This window comes from Zalophus californianus, chromosome 15 (genome assembly GCF_009762305.2).
Source record: "Zalophus californianus isolate mZalCal1 chromosome 15, mZalCal1.pri.v2, whole genome shotgun sequence".
NCBI classification, from domain to species: Eukaryota; Metazoa; Chordata; class Mammalia; order Carnivora; family Otariidae; genus Zalophus; species Zalophus californianus.
Window position 1 is genome coordinate 14,090,628 of NC_045609.1, and position 6,144 is coordinate 14,096,771.

Sequence of the window (6,144 nt, forward strand, 5' to 3'; positions counted from 1 at the left end):
ACCAAAAGCAAAGGCGAAAAAGGAAAACAAACAAGTGGGACTACATCAAACTAAGAAGCGTCTGTTCAGCAAAGGAAATCATCAACAAAATGAAAAGGCAACCTACTTAATAGAAAATACTTAAAAATCATGTATCTGATGAGGGGTTAATAACAAAATATATAAAGAACTCCTACAACTCAATAGCAAAAAAGCAAACATTAAAAGTGGGCAGAGGATTTGAACAGATGTTTCCCAAAGAAGACATACAGATGACCAACAGACACATGCAAAGATGCTCAACATCACCCATCATCAGGGACATGCAAAGCAAAACCACAATGAGATATCACCTCACACCTTTTAGAATGGCTATTTTATATATATATATGTGTATACATATATATGTGATAGTATATATCGATACTATATCACGGAGTAGATATATACAAGAAATAAGTGTTGGTGAGGATGTGGAGTGCACTGCTGGTGGAAATGTAAAGTGGTGCAGCCACTATGCAAAACAGTATAGAAGCGTCTCAAAAAATTAAAAATAGAATTACGATATGATCCAGCAATTCCACTTCTGGGTATTTATCCAAAGAATACAAAAAACACTAACTCAAAAAGATATATACACCCCCATGTTCTTTGCAGCATTATTTACAATGGCCAAGATATGGAAACGAAGTAAGTGTCCATTGACAGATGAATGGATAAAGAAAATGTAGTGTGTGTGTGTGTGTGTGTGTGTGTGTGTGTGTGTGTGTACAATGGAATATTGTTCAGCCATAAACAAGAATGAATTCTTGCCCTTTGCAACAACATGGATGAACTTTGAGAGCATTATGCTAAGTGAAATAAGTCAGAGAGAGACAAATACTGTATGACCTCACTTACGTATGGAATCAAAATAACAAAAACGATCTCATAGTACAGAGAATAGATCGGTGGTTGTCAGAGGTGAAGGGTGGGGGGGTGGGCAAGTGAAAGAGGTCAAAAAGTATAAACTTCCAGTTATGACAAATAAGTCATGGCAATGTAACGTACAACGTGGTGACTATAGCAAATAATACCATAATTGTATATTCGAAAATTGCTGAGAGTAAATCTTATTTATGTATCTGAGAGAGACAGAAAGAGAGCAGAGGGACAAACAGACTCTGTGCTAAGCACAGAGTCCAATCCAGGGCTCCATCCCATGACACTGAGATCATGACCTGAGCCAAAATCAAGAATTGGAGGCTTAACCAACTGAGCCACCCAGGTGCCCCTTAGAGAGTAAATTTTAAAAGCTGTCACGACAAGGGGGCTCAGTGCAGAGTCGGTTGGAGATTAGCTCCCTCTGCTCCTCCCATGCTCATGCTCAATCTCTCTCATTCTCTCTCTAAAATAAAAATAAATGAGATCTTTAAAAAAAAGTCATGACAAGAAAAAAATTCTGTAACTCTAGGGTGATGAATGTTAAGTAGACTTACTATGGTGATCATTTTGCCGCGTATGCAAATATCGAATCATTATGTTAAAAAAATCACTCCAAACTATGCAAGCACACTTGACGTCTGCCTGTACATCACAGCTGCTCATGTCATGCATTTGGCCGAAGACGACTTGTGGCCAAGCCCAAAGTCAGTGTCACAGGGAAATATAGACTGCCCCAAGTGCACTGAGGTGGTGAGTGAACACTTGCTGAATAATACGCCAACATTTCAGTTTAGAGGTGGGAAAGGAAGAAAGAAAGTACTAAATCATGGATCCTTCCCTGAGGAAGGGTGGGCAATTATACCTATCTTGAAGGGTGACTCTGGGTAGCCGAGGGGCAGCAGAAAGGTACTTAACGTCCATAGGCCTACTCACACCGGGTATGCTCTCTGATTGCCTTGAAATGTTGCACAGAAATAAAATTATCCAATATTCACTACTGAATCAAGAGATAACTACTGCAAAAATCAGGCTCGGTTTTTGTAGCAGAAATTGCTCTAGTCACAAACTTGGCTTTAAAGAGCATTGATAGTCACGATTTCCAGATTTACAGCTCTATCCCTGACTTCGCTCCTAATTTCCAAAGTCGTGTATCTAATGGCTTAATAACATCCCCGCAGGAGAGTTATCTCACACTAACATGTCCAAAACCATACTCTCGATTTCCCCCCCAAATCTATTATTCCCATACCTTCCCCATCGTAGAAAATGCAACTCTGTTCATCTGCTTGCTCAGTCCAAAAACCTTAACAGCAATGAACAGGTTGTCAGAAAATTTAGAGTTTCCTGGAAATCACGGCAATAAGCATAGCAGGGGGTTTCTAAAGATGGCTGAAGAAATTCCATTGCTAATGAAAATTTCTTTGAAAACAGGAGAGAGGGAGAGATGGGGGTTGGGGCTGGGGGTAGAAAACAGAACAGCGTCTTGCCTGTGGTGGAGGTAAGCTCGGAAGGAAAAAGTCCCTAGATGGTCCCACCTGATCCCTCCAGCCTACGACAGCCTTTGAGGGGGAAGATGTGAAACATTTCTTTGTAAAGCAACTGCTCTATTTAGACACAGTCCATGTGAAACTGTCTCAGTAGGCTACTCTTTGATTTTCTCCTATAAGAAGCCCCTGTTTGTGAAGATAAAACAGGAAATAGCTCCTTTTCCATTAAACAGACTGAAAATAATAGACCTTCAGGCACTTCTGAGAATGAAATTCTGTGTTCTAGAAACCAGTGTTAATTAAATAGCCAGTTCTAACTCACTGCATACCTTCAGATAGGAGACCTAACGGTTTGCTTCAAATTGCACTATATAAATGGTCAGGTGACCTAGCCCTGGTGTCAATTTTCTTTCCAGGCCCTAGCATAAAGGAGGTTACTTTTCAGAAGGAACCAGTTAGTGAAAAGTTCTTACACCACGGTTAGATGCATGTTGGAAATTGACCATTTTTCTATTCTAATGTATTTATTTAGAAGAGGTAAGTCAGCAAAAGAGAAGCCCAGGTTTCATTAAGCTATGAATAGTTTTTAGTGTTTCCCGGTTTAAAGAGCACGTTCCATGTGTATTAGCTCATTTAACCTGTATTAGCCTGTGAGCTGCAAATTTTATTCTGGCTTTATTTTTTATTTATTTATATATATATTTTTATTATTCTGGCTTTAAAGAAGAGGTCCCAGAGACATTAAATAACTTGCTCATGGTTACAAGGCTGACACATGGCAGTCAAGTCTTTTGGACTCCATTTCCCCCACCCTACACCGTCTATCAACTTTTCTTCCCCAACCCCTGCCCCCACCCCCAAATGGACCCCTGACTGGGCAGCTTTCCTTAAAAAAAGGCCCAAAGGTTGTCCTCTTTAATCAGAAGGAAAGCAAAACGACGTTAGGAGTTGAAGAACATTCTCTGGTTTTCCACTTGTCTAGGAACTATAAAGAGGGGAGTGGAGGGGTAGTGGCCGAAGAGAGGGGCCTCACTGAGCAGCTGGTCCCTGGCCCTGCGAGGATCCTGAGGGTGCGGCTGGGCAGCACCAGGGTCCGGGGCGGAGGGTCGGGAGCAGCGGGGGCGGGAGCCCAGTGCAGGCCAAAGGGAGAGCATTGTCTGTAGAGTTTTCAACATCTGTAGGTCATGTGAACATTGGTAATGGAAAACTCACTAAAATGCAGTCGGGAGGATTCAGCAAGAGGGCTTTCATGCCTTACCAGTCATAGTCAATGGCAGACCCAACAGGAAGAGCCAGACTTGACCTTACAGGGACTTGCTTGTGGCTACCACTCTTCCAGCTGGAGAAAGAGACACTTTCCTTATCTCCCAGGCAACAGCTTGGCCAATGAGAAGCCCCCATACTCGGACTTCCCAGTTTACTCCAATGGATTTTTAGTTTATAACAGCCTTCCCAACTTACCCCTTTTCTCCTTAAAAAGCGTGCCTCTCTCTCTTCTGTTCCCTGGACTTGTCTGGGGGGGGGGGGTCTTGCTACAGCTTGTGTGTCCTGGATTGCAGTTCTCAGTTATTGCCGAATTAACCCATCTTTTGCTGGTAAAATACCTGGCCGTTTTTATTTTTAAGGTTAACAGTAATAACATACATATTATATGATAATATATGCATCACAACATATGTACAGATACATATATGCTTCACACCAGCACTTTCATTACTTATTCCTTTTTTTTTTTAAGATTTATTTCTTTGAGAGAGAACATGAACAGTGCGGGGAGGGGCAGAGAGAGAGAGAGAAGCTGGCTCCCCGCACTGAGCAGGGAGCCCAATGCAGGGCTCCATTCATCCGGAAGACCTGGAGATCATGACCTGAGCTGAAAGCAGTCCCTTAACCAACTGAGCCACCCAGGCGCCCCCTATTGTTCTTGAATCAACACTGTATTCTACCTGGAAGTTACTTAAGTAACTCTCAGTTACAGTCAACCTCTGACATATACAGACTGCTGTGCCCATTCGTTTCAAGAGTAAATTTGTATCAGAATCTGCTGGCTCTGGGTGGCTCAGTTGGTTAAGTGGCTGCCTTCGGCCCGGGTCGTGGTCCCGGGCTCCTTGCTCAGTGGGGAGCCTGCTTCTCCCTCTCTCTCCCTCTGCTTGTGGTCTCTCTGTCAAATAAAAAAAAAAATAATAATAAAATAAAAAAATCTTAAAAAAAAAACAAACAAACAATCGCTGGCTCTCAGCAGAGTTCCCGACCCCAACCCCTGGGCCGCTACATAGTTTTACATTTAAACAATAGGCTTGAACTAAATGACAGCCCAGGGACTATAAAGACAAAGTAACTTTGGTTCTGTCATTCTGTGTGACAGTTTGGACTTCTTGTGTTTATAATTAAGCAGGGGTACAACTGCAAAAGGTCTTGTTTTTTGTTGTTGTTTTTGTTTTTGTTGTTTTTTCTAAGTAGAAATTTTAGGCTCCACATGAAACGTTTTACAGATATTTGAATACATTTAATACTAAAATGTATCTTTTAACTGTTAATTGTCCGAAATCTACAGAAGGAATCAAGAAAATAAAACATGGGTGAGGGGCGCCTGGGTGGCTCGGTTGGGCGACTGCCTTCAGCTCGGGTCACGATCTCAGGGTCCTGGGATCGAGCCCCGCATCGGGCTCTCTGCTCGGCGGGAAGCCTGCTTCTCCCTCTGACCCTTCCCCTGCTTGTGTTCCCTCTCTCGCTGTCTCTGTCAATTAAATAAATAAATAAAATCTTTAAAAAAAAAAAGGGTGAAATAGGTGATGGGGATTCAGGTATGCATTTGTGAGCACCAGCTGATGTATGGAAATGTTGAATCACTACATTGTACACCTGAAACTAATAAAACATGGTATGTTTAAAAAAAGAAAATAAAACATTACTTCACAGGTAGAACTTAATAGTTTTTTGGTGTGAACTTTTAGAAAAGGTTAATTAGGCCCCAAAATATTTGCCAACAGCCAGATTCAGGCTTAAAAGATGGGCAATGAAACACCAACATTGTTCCCTTGAAAACTGGTGCACAAAACGTGCGGTGAAGATTAGTATCTATGTAATAACATAATGTAAGGAAAACTGAGATGCACACGGAATAATCACATTTCCGAGAGGAATACAAAGAGGAATTACAAAAGCAGCGGGGCTTACATTGCCAGAGGAAATCACAAGAGTAATGTTTGAAAACCTCTAGTATTTCCACCAAGAGCTGCTAATAATGTCAATGTTTGTTATAATTCAGTGGAATTCTCTAATTTTTGCAGAAGAAAACCTTCAGAAGTTTTAACAAATACAATAGAAATTTAAGATGGGTTTTCAGATGGAGATAGTCTAGTGGAATTCTTTCAACTGCAGAGACAGTTTGGAAGCTGCTGGAATGGAGCCCTCCAAAAACAAAAATATGGACAATATTGCCATTTCTGGAACTCACTGTGAAATGGGGTTTTTGTGAATATCTGCCAAACTTACACTTAAGACTTTCTCTAAACATTTATATATCTTCCCTTTGTATGAGGAAAATTTGAAATAAATTTAGTAATATGTGGTTTTGATCAGCTACAATTGAAGATAGGTTGACCTATCTGGCTATAACTATCTAAGGAGCATGAATATGTAAAGAAGATAAATTTTGACAAAGTCACTGAAAATTTTGCCCAAGTTAAGGCTTGAAAACATAAATAGTTATGTTGTATATTCATTACTGTGATTGTATATTCATTACTGTGAC

At 40.9% G+C, this 6,144-nt stretch overlaps 1 protein-coding gene across 1 annotated transcript in view; it reads right to left on the bottom strand.

Moving 5' to 3' along the window:
- LOC113923910 (cytochrome c oxidase assembly factor 6 homolog) overlaps positions 1-3,717 on the bottom strand; it is a 52,007-nt gene extending 48,290 nt beyond the window's left edge. Inside the window, exon 1 of the transcript XR_003520454.2 lies at positions 3,649-3,717. The gene's annotated coding sequence lies outside the window, so the exon portion shown is untranslated. The remainder of the gene's footprint in view (positions 1-3,648) is intronic.
- Positions 3,718-6,144: the final 2,427 nt, after the last annotated feature.